Source organism: Orcinus orca, chromosome 17 (assembly GCF_937001465.1).
Source record: "Orcinus orca chromosome 17, mOrcOrc1.1, whole genome shotgun sequence".
Classification (NCBI taxonomy): domain Eukaryota; kingdom Metazoa; phylum Chordata; class Mammalia; order Artiodactyla; family Delphinidae; genus Orcinus; species Orcinus orca.
Genome location: NC_064575.1, coordinates 53,888,748 through 53,913,569, shown reverse-complemented (window position 1 = coordinate 53,913,569; position 24,822 = coordinate 53,888,748). Strand labels below are relative to the sequence as shown.

The 24,822-nt window shown below is 44.8% G+C and overlaps 1 long non-coding RNA gene across 1 annotated transcript; it reads right to left on the bottom strand.

Moving 5' to 3' along the window:
* Positions 1 to 1,084: 1,084 nt before the first annotated feature.
* Positions 1,085 to 24,822, bottom strand: LOC125961651 (uncharacterized). Its single transcript, XR_007472626.1, has 3 exons — positions 24,754 to 24,822; positions 20,547 to 20,648; positions 1,085 to 1,150 (listed from the first exon to the last, which is right to left on the bottom strand). It is a non-coding gene; the product is annotated as an uncharacterized LOC125961651 (long non-coding RNA).

Sequence of the window (24,822 nt, the reverse complement as noted above, 5' to 3'; positions counted from 1 at the left end):
ACCAATAACAGTTTATTACAGAGTCATTGGGCTTATATTTACTCATTCATGTATGCATTTATTCATTCATCTGCTAGTGACTAATTGAGTGGATACTTTATTTCAAGGACCCTGTTGGGCACACCTGGTTTCTGTCTTCAAGGTGCTTAGAGTACAGGGGAGGAGACAGAGCTGTAGGTAAATTGTGCCTGGATAGGTGTAGAGTGGACACTGGTGCACTGGCAGGTCCCCCCTTCAAGACTGAGACACTTTGCTCCCATGTATAGGGAGTGTGTTAATGTTAAAGGCTCATAGATGAGTCCACCCTTGGGAATTGCCCTTGACCGTTGGGAGCTGCTTCCTCCAAGATTATGTCCTCTAAGGCTGGGACAGTCCACATCCCATGACTGGGCAATGACTGGTCATTGAGAGGGTACAATGGCCAGCCTCCTTGCCGCCACTGGTGCTGGCACTGAAGGGTTGCCCCAGCCCTCAGGTCCTGGTGGGATCAGCTGAGGCCTCTGCTGCAATTGCATCACAGTGCAACTCCTTACTTTGCCCAGTCTTGCTTTGCTCACTTCCCTATAGGCATTGTTCCTGAGAACACTCTGTAAAAAACTCTACGTGCAGGTTTCAATTTCTGATCTCTTTTACAGGGAATCCACCTAAGACAAGGTGTAACTTAGAAAACTCTAATCAGGAAAAGTCATGTTCACAAAGTTGCCAGAGCCTGCTTTCCAGTTAGAAGACACCAGTCACCTTGGAGCAAGTCTTTGTTTGGAGAAGAATCACCTGGATCGTTTCCCCACTTTGTGTAAATGTAGGAAAGAAGGTACCCTTTGCTCCGGAGAAAGAAAGTTATAGAATATTCTTTGTAGCATGAGAAAGCCTGGCCCTCTCAAGTGTCATGATGTATAGGGCCGGTTTGCTGGGGAGAAAGGGTATTTTGCATAGGAGACCAGGAGCCTCCTGGGAAGGGAGGCATAGAGAATTGGACCCTCTCCCTTGTGAGGTTCAATGTTATTATAACCTCTCTGATAAATGGGATGGTCCCTACTGAGGTCCCCTGGTGAGAGAGGAGGAAAAGGCTTCAGCGAGGAACTTACCAGGAGCAAAGGGGGAGTCCCTGGGAAGCCCCTCATGTCCCAGCCAGCCTGGTGGGGAGGGTAAGCTTTGAGAGAAAGAGAGAACACAAGATTGTAAGTTAAAGAGCCAGAGAAACATTTTAACTGAGGACAACACTGAAGGAATGAAGTCATCTTTTCTCAGAGGACTGCTTGGCCAATGAGGAATATTAACTTGCAAGACCATCATCTCAAACACCGTTTTACAAAGCCAACTTTCACTAGCAACCCTGTAGGGTAGTAACAGAATCAGCCACATGGAAAATAGGGGCATACCAGGACACTGATGAGGATTTCCTGTTGCCTTTTTCAAATGTGGGTGACCGGAGTTCCCAGTAACTGGCTAAGGGAGGCTGTGAGCAATTTAACACTCAGAAGAGACGTGATTGTATTGGTACTTTAATCTGGTGAAAGGGGCCGTGCAGGGCACAAAAAATTCCCAAACATTATGAGTTGTACTTTAAGGAGGAATGACTACTGTCAGGGAGGAAGCCTTCCCAGAGATGAGCTAAGCGAGGTCTTGCAGGCTGAGTGAGAGTCTGAGGGTAGATGATGAGATGCGGACATTGGTCAGAAGAGCATCTGAGACTTCCCAGGACAAAAGCACCAAGGAGAGAAGGCACACCGTCTCCTGTAAACAACCTGCGTAGATCTGGAGCCCAGGAGGCACTGAAGGAGGAACTGCAGGTTGGGTGAGACAGTCAAAGGCCCTAGAAGCCAGGATAAGACATTGAAACATGCCCAGGTTACCAAATCTTGTCGAGAAGGGCTGGAATTCCTGATTTTTATCAGACAGACCCAGAGTTTTTTCAGTTGGCAATTTTTCCAAATTGAAAAAAAAAACAAACAACCATTGTGGGAGCTAAAACAAAACATCCTTAGAGGAGGCCACGGGCCTCTAGTTTGTAACTTCTGCTAAACTGAAGGGAGCTTTTAGACAGAAAAGTGGAGAGATCAGACTGGCATATTAAAAGTTCACTCTTGGCACTATGATTAGAGAGAGTAAGAGACTTGACAGGAAGACTGGTTAACCCAACAACAAATATTTTGAGACTCCTGTGTATGGCGAGAGCTAGAGTCACAACAGTGGGTTGTGGACCTGAGCTTGGTGTGGGAGACAAATCTCAGCAGCAAATACACAAACGTGTAATTAGGCACAGTTACAAATGTGTGATTATTCCAGGGAAGAAAAGGAGAGGGCCTAAATCGTGGGGAAATATGGAAGAGAACACATCAAAGAGATATTTGGAAAGTTTGGTAACAACTTTAGACAGGGAAAAGAGAAAAAGGGAGTTTCAAGGTCTTACTTGGGTGAGTGGGTAGATGCTATTTTAGAAAGAAGCATAAAAACGATCACGGGGAACTTTGCCACTACTGAGAGTTCTATAAACAGAGTAAGTATGGTTTAGACAGACGGGGCAAAAGAATGAGAGCTAAGACCTATATTTTCATTTTTATCCTGAGGCTTCCAAAATGTCATATTTGCTTCTTTCTGAAGATAATACCTGCCCTGCTTATCTCACAAAGCACTTGGATTAGTCAGGGTTCTCCAGAGAAACAAAACCAGCAAGAGTAGAGAGAGAGAGAGGAGAGATTCATTGATTTAGTTAGTATAAGGAACTGGCTCATTCAGTTATGGAGGCTGACCAGTCCTCAGGTCTGCAGTCGGCAAGCTGAGGACCCAGGACAGCGGATGGTGTATTTCTAGTCCCAAAGCCAGCAGGTTCAAAGCCCAAGAAGAGGTGATGTTCAAGTCCAAATGCAGGGGAAAAACTGGCGTTCCATGTCCAAGGCAGTCAGGGAGAGGAGTTCCCTCTTAGTTGAGGGAGAGTCAGCCTTTTTGTTCTATTCAGGCCTTCAAGTGTTAATTTCATCCAGAGACACCCCCATAGAAGCACCCAGAATAACGTTTGACTACATGTCTAGGCACCCTCTGACCTAGTCAAGTTGACACATAAATTAACCGTCACAGAACCTTTGAGTATAAAATGAAATAATTGAAAGGAAACTACCTTAGGTAAGTCAAGGGCCATACATATATAATGTAGTAAGTAGAAAAAAAATTCATTGTCTATAATGTATATGTTGTATATTCTCTGTTTGCCCCTCCTGCCCTATGCCTGGCAGGCTGGTCTCCGTCTACTGTAGTATCTGGACTCCCTGACGCTCTGGTTTCTGGTTGGGAGGTACAGCAATAGGTTGAGAGTAAGAGGAAAGAAAGACTGGGTGGGCAGGGCATTTGTTTCCGCATTCCCTCTTTGTCCCACCTGTGACTTAGCCCCCGCTGGCATCTCCTCTTCCTTTGACTGCAGCTTCCTCCCCTACCCCATCAGGCCTAGGGGTGCTAACAGCTTCTCTCCGCTTGAATCTCTGGGTGCTTCTCCATCCCTTATGGGGCTCTTACCCCTGCCAAAGAGCAAGCGTCTAGGGGCTGTATTGATAATGTTAACATTAAATTCATATCTAAGCTCTCAGAGGAAATTCTTGTCAATTCTATTTCTAATCTCAAATCAATTTCTTGCCATCTTTTTTCATTTAACTTAATAATGACGGCTTTAACATGAATATGTGTTTGACTCTCAAGAAACCGTCATATGTACAGGGAAGAGTGAGCTGCCCACTGAAGGGAATGCATGATGCTTAGGGATGGAGGGAGAGCTGTTTCTGGATCCAGGTGATATTCAAAGACAGCAAAGCAACTGAGAACTGTACTCATTTGAATAATCAGAACTTCTTCAACTACTGGGTCACTTCTTCCTTGGGGTAGGGGCTGAGTACAGGCCCTACCCCAAGGAAGGGCCTTTCCTTCCTTGATGGTGACATTCTTGGGCTGCTCCAGCCATAGCATGTGGTCAGGGTCTCAGCTGGCTCCTTTAGGGCCTTGAGGACCACCTTGCACATGCGCGCCTGATCCCGAGGACAGGCAGCTGCGTGCGGGAGGTGGCAGGAGGTGTGACAAGCCTGAGCTACCGAGCCGCCCACTGGCCAGGAGAACTGAGCCTGTGACAGATCGGTAGATCCGTCTGTGACACCAAGTATGGCACCAGGAACTGCAGCTCTGCACCGAAGGGTGCTGTCTTCTTGCCCTGTTTCTTGCCACCTTCACTGCCAATGCCCTAGCTCATGCCACCATCTTCTCCCCACTGGGTGACTGCAGTGGCCTCCTAACTGGACTTGATGCTCCTGTGCTGGGTATTTCCCTTGGTCTTCGGGATACCCTTCTAAGCTCTTCTCTATGATATGGGGTTGGGATAATGCAAACGAAATCTCCCCACCTCCCAGCTAGCTGGCTTCCTGTTAGGTTCTGCAAATGTGAGGCATTAAAAGGAGAAAGAAAAGTGGAGGGGAAGGAGAAGGGACTTCTTCTTTCCTGATTTTCACTTCCTGCTTTTCGGCATTGCTCCGGTAGCAGCATATAACTGGCCCCAGCTTCCAGAGACTTTGAGTGCTCCCAGCATGCCCCAGCTGCCAACAGTCAACAGTCAGGCCCCACTGCCTCACCTGTGGAGCTGTTGCCCCGGCAGGGCGGGCGGGGAGGTCCCCTTGGTGGAAGCCCGATAGCCAGCACTTCCTCCTCAGAGGTCTGAGCAGGGCAAGCCTTCCTTCAGAGATCCAAGCACCAGCCCCCTGGGCCCCTCTGCCAAGCTCCTAGTACAGGTAATACCACCTGTTCTCCAGCCTTAGGAGGCAGGAGTTTCTTCTTGCAAGTATTAATCCCTGGGTTACTACCTTCTTCCTTTTTTTATTTTCCTTTTCCTCTTTCAGCCTTCTAATGCCTGTGAAAGCAATTCTTTATAGTAAAGCCCCTCTATTTGAAGTAACGTGTTTGATTTCTGTTTCTGGCTGGTCGCTGGCTGATACCCCTTCTTATCTATTTTCCACTTAGCAGCCAGTTATCTTTTGAAAATGTGCTTCAGATTGCATCACACCCCTGCTGTACTAGTCAAGATGCTTGCTTCCAAACCACAGAAACCAGCACTGGTTGCCATTTAAACAGAAGAAGAATTTACTGAAAGTGACTGTGGAACTCAGAGCATCAAGAACAAGGCTTGCACAGTGAAGCTCCTGGAACGGTTTGTTGAGGATGTGGCCCCTGATTCCTTTTCACAGGACACTTACGGGCATCCAGGTGCCAGTAGACATTGGTCACCATATGCTGGACTCTGCTGCCCTTGCACACTCATCCCCATGCACTCCTGACTGTACCACTGTCACCTTAATAATTTCTAATTGACCTTGCATCTTTGAGACACGCCCTCACGCTTCAAAGTCCCAGGTAGGAGCATCAGCTGGCCTTGTGTATGCCACAGAAGAGGAGAGAAAATACTTTCTCTTGCCTTCGATTTCTATAAGCCTTGGAACTAGGACCCTGCCTCCCATTAGTTTTGTGATTCCCCAAAATAAGAAGGGCTTTTGAATGCTGGCCAGCCAGTGACAAATGTCTGCCATACTGCCTAAAACCCTCCAATAGCTTCCCCTATCTCTTAGAGTAAAATCCCCAAATCTGGCTTTCACGCCATCAAACTTTCTGACCTCACCTCATGTCACTCTCCTTTGCTTCATGTACCAGTCCCATGGAGTTTCTGTCTGTCCCTAGAACATGCCACACTCATTCCGACCCCAAGGAATCACTGTTCCCTCAGCCTGGAAGACCCTTTCCTGCTCTTCTCAAGGAACTTCATTCTCACTTCCGAGTCTCAGCTCAAATATCTCTTCCTCAGTGAAACCTTCCTAAAAGAGCCTCCACCGCACACGTCTTTCCTTTGTAGCGTTTGTTTGTACCTGATATTTTCTTGTGTGTTTAATTATCTGCCTCCTCTCTCCTTGTCTATCAATTGCTGCAGTATCCCAGCACCTGGGAGAGCATCTGGCTCAGAGCAGGTGCTGAATGTTTGTTGAATGAATGGATGGACGGATGGCCCGATTTTGTTTATTATAGAATTCTACCTGATTAAAAAAAAAGCGAAACAATTTTGTGATGGAAGAAACAGCAAATAGGATTACATGAAAGCTTTTTAAAATAATTAACTTTTTGACATTTCTTATGGAAGTTTTACTAAGGAGTTAGGGCTCTGAGGTGAGCCCTAAGAGGCTGTTTTGACCTTCTGGAGAAGCTGTAGGTTTCCTTCTAATGGCTGCCAGCTGGGAGTCCTCCATTTTGTGACTTAAAGCAGAAGGTAAAGTTTAGGTAAGGAAAACCACAAAGCACACCACATCTTACTGAGTATGAAAGAAGCCATATAGTATAATTGTTATAGTCTTGGGTGTATGATAGACCTGAGTTTTACTCTCATGTCTGATTCCTATTAGCTGTGTGTTTGCTGGCTCTGCCACTTCTAGCTGTGTGACCTTGGGCAAGTCAGTGAACTTCTCTTTGCTTCAACCCTATATCATAGGGTTGTTGTGAGGATTGAAATGGGTCAATATATACAAACCACTTAGAAGAGTGTCTGGCATTTAGTTAGCTTTGATAGAGCATACTATAAGCATAAGCTGTTATTATAGTTAGAATCGTGTTTGTCTGTGATAAAAGAAATTTTAACACGATAAAAGTTTATTTATCTTTCATATAAGTCAGAGATAGGCAGCCCAGGGTGGGTACAGCAGTTCTGCGGTCATCAGAGAACAAAGTTCCTTCTTTCTCCACCACCATCTAATACATGCCTTATATCTTCAAAGTCCAAGATGGCTATTGAAGCTCCTGTCACCACATCTGCATTTCAGGCATCAGGAAGAAGGAATGGAGAAGGACCTTATGGCAGAGTCAATACTCTTTACAGAATCTTCCCCAAAGGCCCACATAGTACTCCATTTGCGTCTCATTGACCAGAATGTAGGCACATGATCACACCTAGCTGCAAGGGGCACTGGGAAGTGCAGCTTTTTCACTGGATGCATGACCACCCCAAATAAAGTTGGCATTGTGTTACTAAAGAAAGGGAAAATGGATATTGCACCTTGTGCAAGTTATTTAACTTCTCCAAATTTTAGTTTTGTCATTTGTAAAATGGGAACAATGGTTCATACCTCATACAACTCTCTGGAAGTTTATATGAAATAAAGTCGAAAAACTACTAGCACAGTGCCCAACGCATACTAAATAAAGATTAGCTGTTATGAGAAGGAAAAAATATATCTCTGAATACTTTTAAAAATAAGCTAGATAAAACCAAATGGCACAAAAAGAAGAAAAAAATATCCCTGCCAAAAAAGTACTGATTAACTTCAGAAAGAAACCTACCCCACCTGCAGGTTTCTTCCACCTTTTCATGGCTTTGGCCCTCTTTTTCTCAACTGATTCTCAGCTGACAAAGTTCCAGTTTTAAATATCGCATCACACTGCTTTGCTACTAACAAAGGGCCACTGTGTCTGGGTGGGGACATCCCAAACTCACTCTCCTAAATCTTTCTGGTTTCACCCACCGTCCAACTTCTGTCCATCTGCGTCCAGTATTATAGACCAGTGGATTACGAACCTGGCTGATCCTAAAAATCACTCACTTGCAGAGTTCTGTAAAAATACAGACTCTCGGTCCCCACCCCAGCACTCAATCCAAAAAACTTCTATATCTGCCTTACCTGTGTCAAACTGACCCCGGGTTTTTTTGGACTAAATGACTCAGCAACTTGAACATTTACGTAATACAAGGGAATGTAGTTTGAAACATAAACATGGTTTGAATGCTACTAGGAGCCAGGCACTGTTCTAAGCACTTTGCATGGACTAACTCATGTAGGTACTATTATTCCCCTTTATACAATCAGGAAACAGTCACAGAGAGGATAAGCAACTTGCTCAAGGTCACACAGCTAATAAATGGGGGAACTGGGAGTGGGGATTCAAGCCCAAGCACTCTGGCTTCTGAGAGTCTGTGCACTTAACCTTTATCCTCCACCACCCTCCCATCTCCCAGGTTCGTATTAAACAGTCATGGCACTTCAATACATATTATGTAAAAATTTGAACAGACTTCCTCCTAGCGTCTATCAGTAAATTGCAAGAAATTCTAATTCATGATCATTTATCCTCCCAAGCACGTGGGTCACAGATAAGCCTGATATAACAGTATTTCAAGGCAGCCATCCATCAAAAATGGTGTTGACAGGGCTTCCCTGGTGGCGCAGTGGTTAAGAATCCGCCTGCCAATGCAGGGGACACAGGTTCCAGCCCTGGTCCAGGAAGATCCCACATGCTGTGGAGCAGCTGAGCCTGTGCGCCACAACTACTGAGCCTGCACTCTAGGGCCTGCAAGCCACAACTACTGACGCCCGTGCACCTAGAGCCCGTGCTCCGCAACAAGAGAAACTACCACAATGAGAAACCCGCGCACTGCAACGAAGAGTAGCCCCTGCTCGCCACAACTAGAGAAAGCCCACGCACAGCAACAAAGACCCAACACAGCCAAAAATAAATAAATAAAATTTTTAAAAAATGGCCTTGACAATGTTCACTGCAGCTCTATTTACAATAGCCAGGACTTGGAAGCAAGCTAAATGTCCATTGACAGATGAATGGATAAAGAAGATGTGGCACATATATACAATGGAATATTACTCAGCCATAAAAAGAAACGAAATTGAGTTATTTGTAGTAAGGTGGATGGACCTAGAGGCTGTCATACAGAGTGAAGTAAGTCAGAAAGAGAAAAACAAATACCCATGCTAACACGTATATATGGAATCTAAAAAAAAAAAGTTCTGAAGAACCTAGGGGCAGGACAGGAATAAAGACGCAGATGTAGAGAATGGACTTGAGGATACAGGGAGGGGGAAGGGTAAGCTGGGACGAAGTGAGAGAGTGGCATGGACAAATATACACTACCAAACGTAAAATAGATAGCTAGTGGGAAGCAGCCGCATAGCACAGGGAGATCAGCTCAGTGCTTTGTGTCCACCTAGAGGGGTGGTACAGGGAGGGTGGGAGGGAGACGCAAGAGGGAGGGGATATGGGGATAGATGTATACATATAGCTGATTCACTTTGTTATACAGCAGAAACTAACACACCATTGTAAAGCAATTATACTCCAATAAAGATGTTTTTTTAAAAATGGTGTTGAAACTATATTTTTATATGGTATATGTTCACTATGACCGATACTCTTTATGTGAAGAAATATATCCACACACATATATATACACATACTGCGTATGACTATAGAAAGTCTGGGAGAAAACACAGCCAGGTGTGACAGTTAATTCTGCGTGGTAACATCACTCTTTAATTTATCTGAAATAAGCATTTGAATTTTATTTAATAGAAAAATTGTGAAAATTTACATATTTTGAAGCAAAAGCAATGGAAGACAATGACTATATCCCGTCTGTTTTCTCAGAGAGTCTTACGAGCTCTTCATTTTAACATTCCTCCTATAAGACCCTTTAAAAGGAAATCTGATGGAAGTATGGGATTACAGGTGTGTTTGCATGGTGGCGGAGCTATTGGTTTCAGAGTCTAGCAGATACAGGTTTAAATCCCAGCTGTAAAGCTTCCTGGCGGAGACACAGATATAAGACAGGTCACCGATTGGTCCATCCTCACTCAGGCATCTGTGTAAAGGTCCAGGGGCCGAGGCATTTCGCAGAGCTGAGCACATATATACAGTGGGTGATATAAGGTAGCAGCTGTGCCGAGCAAGCGGCTGTCATCATCAGAACATAACTCGGAATTGTTAAATGCCAATCACAAACCCAGCACCTTTTTTGGCTCATAATAAAGATTGTAAATAAATTACTACTTAGAGTTGAGAATCCACTTTTGTGAAGAGATCCGAGGAAAAGGAAAGGTCAGGCTGCCCTCGGGAATCCAGCTGAAGTTGGTTTAAGGTATTGTTTCTAGTTCAATGCATGTATGTTACGCGGGACAGGCAATCCCTCTAAGCCTTGGCCTACCAGCTTCTGAACTTTCTGTTTTCCAAAACACAGATTTCTGTGTGGTCATACCCTGTTGTTCCTTTCTGCTGCCTCTGTGGTCGGCTGCTTCCATCGTACCCCTGGCCGCGCCCACCTCTTGTGCATCGCTGGAGACTCCTAAGCCCTTCCCTCCTCACTCTGCTTCCATCTGGCTGCCTTCCCTCCAGCACTGCTAAACCTGCTGTCTCAGAGGTTAGGGTGACATCCTTATTGCCATATCCAGGGTTCAGCCTAATCTTTCTGGACCTTCTTGATTCATTGTCACTCTCGCCATGGGTCCAGGTACCTTCCTTTCAGTCTACAAACATGCCCCAATCTCCGGTAGCCTTAAAAAAGAATAAGAAAATGGGGCTATCCTGGTGGCACAGTGGTTGAGAGTCCGCCTGCCGATGCAGGGGACACAGGCTCGTGCCCCAGTCCAGGAAGATCCCACATGCCGCGGAGCGGCTGGGCCCGTGAGCCATGGCCACTGATCCTGCGCGTCTGGAGCCTGTGCTCCGCAACAGGAGAGGCCACAACAGTGAGAGGCCCGCGTACTGCAAAAAAAAAAAAAAAAAAAAACAAAGAAAAAAAAACATATTACTAAAAATCTTCCAGATACATGTTAACTATTTTTTAAAAACATATTTATTTATTTATTTGGCTGCGCCGGGTCTTAGTTGTGGCATCTTTTAGTTGTGGCATGCGGGATCTAGTTCCCTGACCAGAGATCGAACCCTGGCCCCCTGCATTGGGAACATGGACGGAGTCTTAGCCACTGGACCATCAGGGAAGTCCCAACTATTTGCTTTTATGCTAGAAAAATGAGAAAGAAAAAATGTGTTTTCAAAACCTTAGGAGAAATTCAGAACATTCTCTGCAGGCTGATATAGATTCCCACAGGCACCGTTTATTATCTACTTGTGGGCATCTCCTTTGCAAGCTATTACTTGCAAGCACAGAACCCAAAGAATGTTTGCATTTTTGGTATCTTTGTGATCATTGCTTTTGCCTCTGACATTAGTAATTATTAAGAGAGATTCACCATTCCTAGAACCAGTTATTGCCTAAAAAGAGGCACTGAGCAGTAGTACCAATAATTAAGTTTTAAAGAATCAGAATCTTCTTTCTTTTTAAATAGATAATGTATTCATACAGTCCAACATTCAAAAGATCAAAGAGTGTACAATAAAAATTTTTCTTCTGCTTTGTCCTTTAAGAGATCCTCTGTTTATACAAAAGAATACGTGCACATATGCATCTTTTCCTACTGCCTGCTTTTTTCTAGATCCCACTATACACCCTATCTTGCACCTAGCTTTTTTCACCTAACAATCTATTTTCACCTAACAATCAATACATAAAGAAAATTTCTCACTTTATTTGTTACATTATATAGATACACCACAATTTATTTAACCACTTCCCTACTCATGGACATATAGGTTGCTTCCAATATTTTGAAATTCAAACAGTGTTGTAAGGAATAACCTTACTTACATCATTTTGCACATGTGCCAGAATATCTGTAGCATAAATTCCTAGAAGTGGATTAGCTGAGCCAAAGGGTATGTTCACTTGTGATTTTGTTAGCTATGGCCAATGTTCTTTCTAGGGAGGTTGTTGTAGCAATTTGCCCTCCCACCAGCTTCCTTGCGTCTCCACCAACAGTGTCAGCTGACTTTCTAGGCTTTGCCAATTTGGAAGGTGACGAATAACATCTCCATGGATTCAAGCTTGCATTTTTCTTATCATGAGTACAGTTGCACTTTTTTTTTTTTAAGTCCTCAGTGCTATTTATACATTCCTCTCTCTCCGTATAAAATAATGATAACAACAACAATAATGATAGCAAACACTTATGGAGTGGCTTACATCTCCCACGTATATTACAGACAGCTCATTCATGCCTCTCAGCAGTTCTGTGTTGTAGGGACTGTTACGATCCCCAAATTACAAATGGGGAGACTGAGGCTTGGAGAGTGGAAGGGGCTGGCCCCAGAGTCTCATAGCAGCAAGCAGCAGGGCCAGGGCTTGAACCCAGGCTTCTCTGACCACAAAGCCCCTGTTCTTAAACACAAGGCAGCTTCACCTACTACCCAACAAACACAACAAAAGTAGAGACCTTGGGGCACTGACTCTCAGATTACCTCCCTGAGATTCCAAAGAAGTCAGAGATGAGGCACTGACTGGAGCCTCCCGGAAATGCAGCCACGAGAGCTGAGTAAGTGGGCAACTGCGTGGACACTAGTTCACAAATGGCAACCTCAGGCCTACAGGTAAGGAAGAAGTGAAGTTCATCCAGTCAGCAAATACTTACTGAACATCTACTGTGTGCCTGGCAGTGTTCCAGGCACTCAGACACAGCAGCGAACAAAACAAACCAGGTCCCTGTTCTCATAAAACTTACGTCAGACAATAAATAAACAAGAAAAAAAAAAAGGATAGTAATAAGTACTATGCGGCGAGTTAAAACCGTGTGATCTGGTAAAGAGGGGCTATCTTGGATCGGTCAGTGGGCGAAGGCTTCTCTAAAGGAAGTGCCAGTTACACTGAGAAATAAATGGTATATGGGGGAAGCAGCTATTGAAGTTCGGGGGAAGAGCATTTCAGACAGAGGAACAGCCAGTGCAAAGGTGCCAGGTTGGGAGCAAGCTGGTGTATCTGCAGACGGGAGAGCCTAGAGGCAGGGGGAGGCGAGGCTCTGGCAGAGGCGGGGGTGACAGGTGTGACCAGATCTCACCTCAGGGCTCTCTGGATCAGGAAAGAAAACTTGGCTTATACTGTGTCCAGTGGGAAGCTATGAGAGGTTTAAACTGGTGGGTGGGTGGGGGCTGGGGAGAGGAGGGTGTGTATGTGTGTGACATAATCTGATTTAATTGTTTTTGAAAACAATCACTCTGGCTGCTAGGAGGAGAGCAGATTATGGTGCAGCGAGAGAGTAAGGACGGAGACCAGTTGGAGGCTATTGAGGGAGCTTGGACCAGAGATCACAAAGCCTTAGACCACATTAGTGCTACTCAAACTTATTTTTTTTTAAAAATGGTTAAGATGGTACATTTATTTTATTTTAATTAATTTTGGGGGGCGCACCGTGCAGCTTGTGGGATCTTAGTTCCCAGACCAGGGATTGAACCAGGGGCCACGTCAGTGAAAGCACTGAGCCCTAACCACCGGACCACCAAGGAAGTCCCAGTACCACTCAAATTTTAGAAGGCATCAGAATTCTCTGGAGGGTCCCATCCTCAGAGTTTCTGATTCCGGAGAAGGCTCCAAGATTTTTGCATTTCTAACAAGCTCCCAGGTGACACTGATGCTGCTGGTCTGCCAATGGCACATTGAGTAGCATTGGACTAGACTGGAGATGGAAGAAGTGGATAGATTTCAATATATTTTGGAAGCAGAGTCAACAGGATTTACTGATGGATTGATTGCGTCTGGGGGACAAGTGAAAGAGAAGAATCAAGATGACTTGGGGTTTTGGTTAAGCAATGGAGGAAACAATTACAGGCATATACTGAGAGTAGAAAATAGAAGGAGGGGCAGATGGAAGGGGAGAAAAACAAGAGTTCTGTTTTCGGCATGTGAAGTTTGAGAGGCCTGTGAGGCATCCAAACGTTTCCACCGGGTGGTGAGTTCTGGTGTTGGAGCGAAAGGTGAGGACTGGGTAGACCTCAGCATAAAGATGAAATTTAAAGTGATGGGACTGGATGAGATGGGCCAGGGAGAGATCGGACTTGGGGAAGAGAAGGAGCAGGGAACTTAGCTCTGGGCATCCAACACCTAGAGATCAGGAAAAGCAGAGGGATCAGTGGGCAGGAGGACAACCCAGAGACTTAACGTCGTTCATGCCAGGGGCAGAAAGCCTTTTAGGAATAACGGAATGGTCAGCAATGGGGCTGGAAGCAAGGTGTGGTATGAGAGATCCAGAGAACAGAGGAGAGCACCCTCTGGGCAAAGAAAAGAACCAGCAAAAGTGACTGAGGGGAGTGAGTGTGAGTGCGGGCTAGGGTGGTGGCCGTTAAAAAAAAAAAAAAAAAAAAAAGTGACTGAGGAACTTCAGAATCTGTAGCTCTTTGTATCCTCAGATGGATCCTTCGAGAGTTGTGATTAACAATCAACTCAAAGCAAAAGGCCCCATGCTTTTATTTTTGGGAAAGTAGAGAAGTGAAGAAACGTCAGATATATTACAGCTGTCTCTCCAGCCAGCCTCCTGTCCTGGAGGGGTGGTGCCTTTGAGGAGGGAAAGAAACAGACTGAGTTCCGGGAACTGGGCCTGGAAAGGAGAATATAAGTAGGAAGATGTCTTGGGATTCCAATATGACCATAGATGGCTTCTCAAACAGACAGGCTGTACCATTCTGGAAACTTCTCTACTTCCACCTCAAAGAAACAAGCATCCCTTCTCCCATCCGAGAGAGGTTCTTCAGCCAGTGTTTGCGAGCCCTGGCTCCAGTGGCTGTCTCCTCCCTCGTCTGTATTTTGATGGCTTCCTCTAGCCTGGCTCCTTCCCCTCAGACTACAATAATGCCACTCCAACCTAAAAGAAAGCTCTGTTCCTCCACCCTTCCTCCCCTGCAGCTACTGCTTTCATTGCTTTTACCCCAAACTTCCTACACCAATGCTCATGCTTCCTCACTTTCTTTCTCGTCTGCACCCACTGGAATTTGGCTTGGGTCCCTGCCACTCTCTCCAAAGCCATGGCCACGTCCTAGTCATCCAACCTAGGGCCTGCTCCCCCAGGCCCTTACCTCAGGCCATCTCCCTGCTGCATTCGCACAATGGCCACACACTCCTTCTGGAAACTCTGGCATCCTCCTCTCGCCAGCCCACACAGTGCTCTCCCTTCCCTCAGTGTGGCCTCGGGGGGCCACTACTCTGCGTTCTGTAACTGGTGGTCGCATCTCCTTCTCTGCCCTCTCCCGGATGATCTCCTCCAGACCCTTCCACCGTCTCCTGGCTGTGATCTGATGACTGATGACAACTTACACTGGTATTTCCAGCTGCCCATGTGAGATTTTCTTCAGGCATGTCAAAGATGTCCAAAACAAAACCTAGATCCACAGTTTGCACTTAATAAATGGATATTAAGTACATGTTTACTGAACGAACTGTTTTCTCCTTGCCCACTCCTGCCTCCTACATGTTAAAGAGAAAACAATAAATAACAAACCAAACAAAGATACGTCTTCCCCTTCTGTCTGAACTAGTGGAATCACCTCACACCCTCCTCTCTCATACATCTAATTGCTCACATGATCTTGATTCTATCTCCAAAATGTTTCTGGGATCATTCCTCTTTTCTCCTTTCCGTTCCTACTATGTTGCAATTATCCTCTTCCCAGCTGCCTAACAGTAGCCTAACTCAGTGGTTCTCAAAGCTGGCTACACGTTAGAATCACCTGGGAGATTTTGAAAATCCTCATACCCAGCCTCCACCCCAGATTAATCCAATCGGAATGTCTGAAGGTGAAGCTGGAGCACTGGTATTTCTAAAAAGCTCTACAGATAATCATAACATGCAGTCAGGTAAGAGAACCACAGATAGTTTCCTTCGCCAGTATCCAGTATTTCCCTCCCTACCACCACCCCCCAATCAGATCTGATCTTAACATTCTTCTGCTGTAAAACTTCAGATGACTTCCTATGTCTTACAGCAGGATTCTTAACTTGGAATCCAGTTTTAAAGGATCTGTAAACCCCATTAAATTGTATGCAAAATCTAGTATGTATGGAGAAGACTCCTCCGTTCTCAAAGGAGTGTGATTCAAGAAAGGTAAAGGACTATTAGCTGGGTAGTAGTTAATAGTGATTCAACACTTACTGTGTGCCAGGCACTGTGCTAAGCACTTTACATATACCAGCTTGTTAACATTCAAAACTAACCCGTCAGTATGAGCATTACCCCCATTTTACAGATGATGGTTAAGTAACGTCCCCAAGTCAACAAACCCTTGGAGTCTGGACTTACTTGCAACTGGAGCTACTCTTTACCACCTCCCTGGTTTGCGGGACCAACCCACACCCTTTAGTGGAGCAAAAAAGACCTCCTCTATCTGCCTAATTAGAGGCATCCCTTGTCCCCCAGCAGGCTCCAGCCGCCCACTCCTCTCCACTCTCTCGGTCATGCCTCTGTCCCCCTTCAGGCTGTAACCACTCCCTGGAATGTCCTCCCTGCACTTCCCTGCCATGTAGAATCCTAGTTACACTTCAGGGCACAGTACAAATGTCCCCTGCAATTCTCTGAAACCCTCTCTCCTCTCTGACACTTTCCTAGAAGACACTGATTACGGTGCTTTCAGCATCGGATGATAGATAGTGGTGTTGACGTCTCTCCCCTGCCAGGCAGTTCTTTGAGGGAAAGGACTGCTTCTTGTTCACCTGCAGCTCCCCAACATCTTGCAGTGCCCTGGCCTACGGGGGGGGCGGGCTCAATGAACATTTGCTGAAAAATAACACAATTTAAGTGTCCTTTCTACTTACTAGGGAGTACCCAGGTTCTAAATACAGGGAGTAGGGCTTTGTCTTGTGAGAATGACGTTGGGGAGGTTCTTATGTTGCCAGGATGTCCCTACCGATCTCATCGGGTTATTGTTAAGATTAGATGAAATAATTCTTTAGAAGCACTTGCATTGTTAAACACACTATGAAAAAGAAGGCCTGATTATTAACTAATTCTCTGCTCACGTCCAGTGGCTAACGGACCATTATGAATGCCAGGAAATACAGATTTAACAGCCACCAGCTATATGCCTTAAAAAAAATGTCTGTCATCACATTGGCATCTCCTGCTCCGAAAAAAACAATTTCCTCATTGCTGTGGCATTCTGCACAGCTGAAAGAGCCACACCAGTAATGCCCGATTGAATTAATACTTACTATAAATTAGTTTTATAAAACATGTCTCAAGTGTCTTGAGAGGTTCAAAGAAAATTGCTTTTTACAGGGGTGAGGGAAAAAGGCATCAGAAGTGCAGTTCTGCATATGTGGACTATTATGAAGCTTCCTGATTTTGGTGGTATCCTACTGAGGGAACCCTAAAATAGAGCACTTGGGAATGAATGAGATAAAATTGGTCTTTTAATGAAAATTATCAAATTGTGTCAAATTCATGAGGTTTGATCCTAATTTTGAATGTTCTCATACTTTCTAAGCACTCTTAAAGGTTACCCTAGCTTGCCCCGCTTGCTAATGAAAGACTGGGATATTTCATTTGTGGGGAGTGATTTCCAAGCCCAGTTCTACAGGCTGGTGGCAGAGAAAATTGTTAAACTGATGTTAGCATAATATACCAAGCATAATAAAGTGTGAGTCATTTGGCAACTCACCAAAAAAAGAAAGAAAGAAAGAAGAAAGAAAATTTAAAATTTTAAAGTCTACAAGGAAAGGATGAAAGGAGACCTCACCTGAGTCCCAATCAGTGGACAGCTATATCTAAAAACTTTATACTGTGTCTATAAGTCTGTGCTCACATGCACGTACTCAATGTAGAATATTAAAAGAAAGCCTCAAATTGTAGGCAAGGATTGGAAAGACCCTACCAACTCCTGACCTCATCTAATTCTTCTTAGACAAGAGTATGATGAATGTAATAGTTAAGAGTTCTGGCTTGGATGAACCAGTTTGCAGGGCAGAAATAGAGACACAGATGTAGAGAACAAACGTATGGACACCAAGGGGGGAAGCGGGGGGAGGGGTGGTGGTGGTGGTGGGATGAACTGGGAGATTGGGATTGACATGTATACACTGATGTGTATAAAATTAATGACTAATAAGGACCTGCTGTATAAAAAAATTAAATTAAATAAAATTCAAAAATTCAAAAAAATAAAATTAAAAAGATCATTATTACTGGAAAAAAAAAAGAGTTCTGGCTTGGAAGTCAAACTGTTGGGTTTCAGTCCCACTTCTTTTTTTTTTTTTAATAAATTTATTTATTTTATTTATTTATCTTTGGCTGTGTTGGGTCTTCATTGCTACACGTGGGCTTTCTCTAGTTGTGGCGAGCGGGGGCTTCTCTTGTTGCGGAGCACGGGCTCTAGGCATGTGAGCTTCAGTAGTTGTGGCACGTGGGCTCAGTAGTTGTGGTGCACAGGCTTAGTTGCTCCGTGGCATGTGGGATCTATCCCGGACCGGGTCTCGAACCTGTGTCCCCTGCATTGGCAGGCAGATTCTTAACCACTGCGCCACCAGGGAAGCCCTCCACTTCTACTTCTGATGGTAGTAGAGATCTCTATTTGTCCTGTAGTAACCATTCTCCCTTTCTTCCCTGAATTTTTAATGGACATGTGGCCAAGGTGAAGACTACATTTCCTAGCGTCCTTTGCAGTAAGGTATAGCTATGTGACCACATTCTGGCCAATGGACTGTGAACATAACTTCCAAATCATCCCCTTAAAAGGGGCAGGTTTCCCCTCCATTTACTTTCTTCCTCTGTTGAAATACAGAAGTAACATTGCTCCTTGCTCCATCTTTGACATGGAGGAATAGGGTACCCCCTCTGATAAGGCAGAGCAACATGAAAGAGGCCTGGTCCCCAACAAGGTTGAGCTACCTTATCAGCCCCAGCCAGCTCAGGATGAGACTGACATGAGAGAAAATTAAATGTCTCTCTTGTCTAAGTCATTGTTACTTTGGGCCTTGTTAGTAGCAAAATTGATATCCTACTAGAGTAACTGTGATTAAAAAGCAAGTTACTTGGGGCTTCCCTGATGGCACAGTGGTTAGGAATCCACCTGCTGGTGCAGGGGACACGGGTTTGAGCCCTGGTCCGGGAAGATCCCACATGCTGCGGAGCAACTAAGCCCATGCACCACAACTGCTGAGCCTGTGCTCTAGAGCCCGCGAGCCACAACTACTGAGCCCGTGCACCACAACTACTGAAGCCCACGTGCCTAGAGCCCATGCTCTGCAACAAACGAGGCCACTGCAATGAGAGGGCTGCACGCACCACAGCAAAGAGCAGCCCCTGCTCCCTGCAACTAGAGAATGCCCGCGGGCAGCAACGAAGACCCAATGCAGCCAATAAATTAATTAATTAATTAATTAAGTTTTTTTAAAAAAGCAAGTTACTTAACCTCTATGGACTTCAGTTTTCTCATCTGTAAAATACGGAAAATACAATGACAACAAGAAAAACAATAATAAAAATACCTTCCTCATAGGGATAGGGCATGTCAATTGATTAGATGAGTTTCTGGCTCATGGCGAGTACTCATAAGTGTTAGCTATTATTACTAAAGTAAAATTATCGAATGCCTATTATATGTACGGCATGATTGTAGCCTCTAGTAGTTGTAAGTTCATCCTCTATACAGCCTTCCTCTTCTCATTGGTATATGAATATCTTTGTTCAACTATTAAACACTATTATAATTATATTTGGTGTGTATCAGTTGTATCCCCTGAGTATCGCATGGTATATTTTTTTAAACAGCTATCCTGTGTAGATTTCAGAGTATGACTTTCATTAGTTACGATCCAGAAGAAGCTTAAAGTTAATCATGAAGGGTGGTATGTATAGACTCGAGGGAATTCAGTGATAGGCAGCTTTGAGATTCCATTAAAATCAGGATTTATGTTTATAATAGGAAGCTGAGAGGTCACACGGATAAGCTCAATATATTCAGAGCTGATTTCCTCTCCCAGGCCCTCCCCAAACTCAATCCTCCTCCTTTATTATTACAATCCACTTTAACCACCAAAAAGAACTCAGCCCTAAGCACTGAAATCAAAAACCTGTATGTGTCCCCAAGCCCTCGGGGCTGAGCTGCTTCTGGTGTGTGAAGCGATGCAATGCTCCTCCCAAAGGCACTCATGTTTGCAACCTGCAAAGTACTTTCTGGAAGGAAACAGTGAGACCTAGGGCCTCTCTTTATAATATAAAAGTTAATATAATATCCCGGCTGGACTTGGGCTGAGGTTGGCTGGCGGGAAAGAACAGAAATGTCCCCCAGGGGACTCAGGGTCAGAGTGGGGTTCTGTTCTGGACAGCTGACTCTGGGAGCAGTACCAGAGCTGGTGCCCTGTGGTCCAGCCACTTGACTCCATGGGTGAGCCCAGGGAAAATGGCTAAGAGTGTGGGGTCCTCTTGGCTGTGGAGTGGTCACATCTAAGCATCGCACAGGGCATCGCCCTCCTCAGCCTGAGACTGGGAGCCTCAGCGATGCCTCATTTTCTACTGTGTTCAGGGTCTGGCCTAGACTGCTGTGGCTGGCTGGCATTCGTGCCTCAGTTTCTGCAGTAGGTCCAGGGATGAATGGAGCCTCCTGAGGAGATGAGGCCTCCGCACTAGATGACTTTCTGCTTGGGGCCCTTATACCTTTAGCCACTGCAGAGGAGAAGGGCTTATCAGTAGACATAATGGTAACCAGGACTGACTCCTTAAGACCCAATGAGCTCCCCTGGGGTTTTGTAAACGTATTCTAAGAAGGAACCCCAAAAAGAAAAGGAAATAAAAGGAGGAAGGGAAGAATGTATCATCATATTTGCTTGAATGCACATTTTTAAATATCTCTGGAAGGATACATAAGAAACTAGAAACAGTGGTTACCCTTTGCAGGTCCGGGTGGGAATTGAGCAGATGGGAGAGAAGTGAGAGGAACACTCTTCACTGTCTTCCTATCCTGTCTTGAATTTTGAAGCATCTGTGAAACTGAAGTCAAAAAATAAAATAGAATAAATTAAAATAATAGTAAAGTAAAATGATGTCTTCAGATAATGTAGGGAGGCTGAGCAAGGATGCCTAGAGAAGAGAAAGGAGGAGGGAAGCAGCTACAGACCCCATTCCCATTGCAAGTCTGGGGTTCCCACAGCTTTGTCACAAGAAGGGGGCGTGGGAGGACCGGCTGTCTTTCAGCTCTGCAGAGCCAAAAAGAGAGGTGACCTCATTTTGGACCTCGAGCTAGTAAAATAGCTACAATTATTATCTTGTCTCTGCTGCCTCTGAAATGGCCCTTGCGTCTGGGCTTTCTTCATCTCTCACCTTGGTTTCTCTGACAACCTTCCAGCTGGCTTCCTTGTGCCAAGCTTCTAATCCCTCAAATCCAACCACCAATCTTTAAATTTTTTTGCGGAAACGGAAACCTGATTGTGCCCCTCCAGGAGCCCTCCGTGGTTAACGTCCTCCCGCAGTTGCCCATGGAGCACATGATAACACCTAAATTCCTTCTATATTCTTGCAGGATCTTGCCACTCTCGCACTCACCCTGCTCTACCCACACCTGGCTGCTTGTGGATTTCTGGATGGCCCATCATGTCATGCTTTGTGGCTTTCCATATTCCATCCCTTCCCCCTGAAGTCCCTCTTTGTGTTTTGTCGCCCTGGAAAACTCCATTCTTCTGTCAGGATTTGGTTGAAATGTCATCCTGTCTCTGTGACCCATGATGGCCCCTCTTCTTGCCCCCAATCCTGACCCCGGTCACCCCAGAACACATTGAACACATGACTATTAACATTTACTTTAATCTATTTGTATTATTTCTACATTTTTATCAGACTCTCAGCCTCCTGAGAGCAGGAGTTATGCCTTATTCTTCTTTGTATTTCCAGTAGATGGAAGAAACTGGGGTTATAAATGGATGAAAATTTTGTTCTGAATTAAATCCTCAGGATTGGCCACAGAGAAGAACTGTTAAGGTACCCTGAGGTTAAGCTTGCCTTCCAGAATTCTGTAAAGTTGGCTCTGTCCCTGTCTAAATGATGAAGCTTAAACACTGCAATTGGCTCCGTCCCTGACTAAACAATGATTGGAGTTTAAACTCTAACCAAATAAATCCTTAGCTCACTTTTTTTTTAATGCTTAAGTATTGAAGGAGATGTGGCCTTATATCAAGGAACAGAGTGGTTTTATGTACTGTGTGAATGCTCTGAAAGTCAGGACATGTCTCATTCCTTAGTAACAGCACAGTGATACTGTAGCAACAGGTAGGGTCCAATAGCAACCATGTGTGGACAGATTCACTTTGGGGGAACTCCAAGGAGTAGACTAGTGGTGTTTTCAGTTCCAGCTTGGAGAGCCAAGTGTGGTTCTCACATGGTACGCCTCTCTGTAGCGTAGTTATGGTGACTGTCAATGGAATTATAAACTGCTGAGATGAAACCCCACAGAACTTTTTATATACTTTTTTTTTGGTGATTTTTTTAAATGGTACTAAAATATACATAACAAAATTTATCATTTTAACCATTTAAAAGGTATAGTTCAATGGCGTTAAGTACATTTGCAATGTTGTGTAACCACTATCCATTTCCAGAACTTGTTCATCACCCCAAACAGAAACTCTGTCCTCATTGAACTTTCCATTCATCTCCCCCTCCAGCTCCCAATAACCTTCATTATACTTTCTGTCTCTATGAATTGGCCGATGCTAGGTACCTCATACAGGTAGAATCATATAATATTTGTCCTTTTGTGTTTGACTTATTTCACTTAGCATAATGTTTCCAATGTTCATCCATGTTTTAGCATGTGTCAGAACTTCATTCCTTTTTATGGCTGAATAATATTCCATCATATGGGTATACCACAATTTGTTCATCCATTCCTGCATTGATAGACATTGTTTCCACGTTTTAGCTATTGTGAATAATGCTGCTATGAAAATGGTGTACAAGTATTTGAGTCCTTGCTGTCAATTCTTTGGGGTATATACCTAGACGTGCAATTGCTGTACAATATGGTAATTCTATGTTTACCTTTTTGAGGAGCTGCCAAACTATTTTCCACAGCAGCTGCACCAGTTTACATTCCCACAAACAATGCACAAGTGTTCTTTCTTTCTTTCTTTCTTTTTTTTTGCGGTACACGGGCCTCTCACTGTTGTGGCCTCTCCTGTTGCGGAGCACAGGCTCTGGACGCGCAGGCTCAGCGGCCATGGCTCACGGGCCCAGCCACTCTGCAGCATGTGGGATCTTCCCAGACCACGACACGAACCCTTGTCCCCTGCATTGGCAGGCGGACTCTCAACCACTGCGCCACCAGGGAAGCCCAAGTGTTCTTTCTTTATATCCTTGCCAAGGCTTGTTATTTCCCTTTTTTTTTTTTTTTTTTGGTTATAGCCATCCTAATGGGTTTGGTAGTTTTGATTTGCATTTCCCTAATGACGAGTGATGCTGAGCACCTTTTCATGTGCTCATTGGCTCCTTGCATATCTTTTTTGAAGAAATATCTATTCAAATCCTTTGCTCATTTTTTTAATTGGGTGTTTATTTTTTTCTTGTTGAGTTGTAAGAGTCCCTTATACATTCTGGATATTAATCCCTTTCAGATATATGATTTGCAAATATCTTTGCAAAATTTTAAGATTTCATCCAAAAGAAAGTAGTAATGTTATACTTAGTAGCCATCAAAGTGGTGATGCCCAGGCTTTCCAATGCTAAAATGAAAGCTCTGTTACCAGCCGGGCAATACATTTCCCTCCCGTCAGCACCTCAGAAATGGGGGCAAGCAACCAACAGCAACAGGTGGCAAGAATGAGAGCTCAGCAAGGTCAGGGTGGGAGGGGAAGGATGACCAGAGCTGGAGTCTTGTTTTAGGAACTCAGAGGGTCAAGGGAACAACCTGGGTTCTCCCTACCTGTGCCCCCTGCTGCCACGGATGTTGACTGGGAAGTCTCTTCTGACTCCTTCTAGAGCCTAGTCAGAAACATCCCTTACTGAATTTGCCACCCGGAGGCACCCCCCTCCCCTGCCTCACCTCCCCACCTTGTTCCCCAGCCAGGAGTCATGCAGTTATTTTAGGCCAAGCTTTCTTTTCACTTTGCTTCTGGGGCCTCATTCATTCAAGGCTGACAATGGAGCTGGTAATGAGACAGCTGAAAGTCCCTGTCTCTCCCAAATAGAGTTGCAGTTAAGAACAAGGGCTCAGGTGTCAGGTGTAGTATCATTTTTTTTTTGGCTGCACTGTGTGGATTGCAGAATCTTAGTTCCCCCGACCAGGGATTGAACCCCAGGTCATGGCAGTGAAAGTGCCAAGTCATAACCACTGAAATGCCAGGGAATTCCCAGTAGCGGCATGTTTGAGCTCAGTTTTTGAAGAAACTGGCTGCATTCGAATCCTGGATCCTCCGTTTACGAGCCCTGTGATCTTGGGAAATCACATCTCTGTGCCTCATTTTTTTCATCTGCCAAAGGGGGATAATAATAGGATCTACATCAGAGGGCCAAGGTGAGGATTAAATGACAAAGTTCCTGGAATGTGCTTAGACCAGGGATGGCACATTGTGAGGGCTTAATAAGCATTAGTTATTATTATCTTCACTCCCTCCAACGTTCCTCTTAAGCTCTGGAATTGGCACTTTCCTGTGAGTGACACTAAATGTTGTTCCTCCTGTGAATTTCTGCTCTGCACCTGTCCTGGATGGCTGACTGCATGTTCTACGAATAGGTGATGATGCTGCCAAAGGGGTCCGGGACTCACCACCGATGACATTAGAAACTGAGTCACAGTGCCCAGGTACAAAGCGAGAGAAGAGGGTGTCCCAGGGAAGGTGAATCACTCAACGCCACCCTCTGCAGAGCATCCACAACACTGTGACATTTTCCTTGACCACCGACAATAACATCGTCCTCACCTGGGAACTTGATATAATTTCAGTGTTCTAGCCCAGAGCCAGTTATGGCAGCAGCAACCCAGCCACGAATAGGTCTGGCGTGCCCGGGAAGAGATATTTGAATGGATACCCTGACTCAGCCCAGAATCACTATGGCAGAGCAGCTAAGAGTGTGGGTACTGGGCTCAGGCGGCCTAGATTCTTACCTGGGCTCTGCTATTCATCAGCTGTGTAACGTGGGCAAGTAGCTTAACCTCTCTGGACCCCAAGTGTTA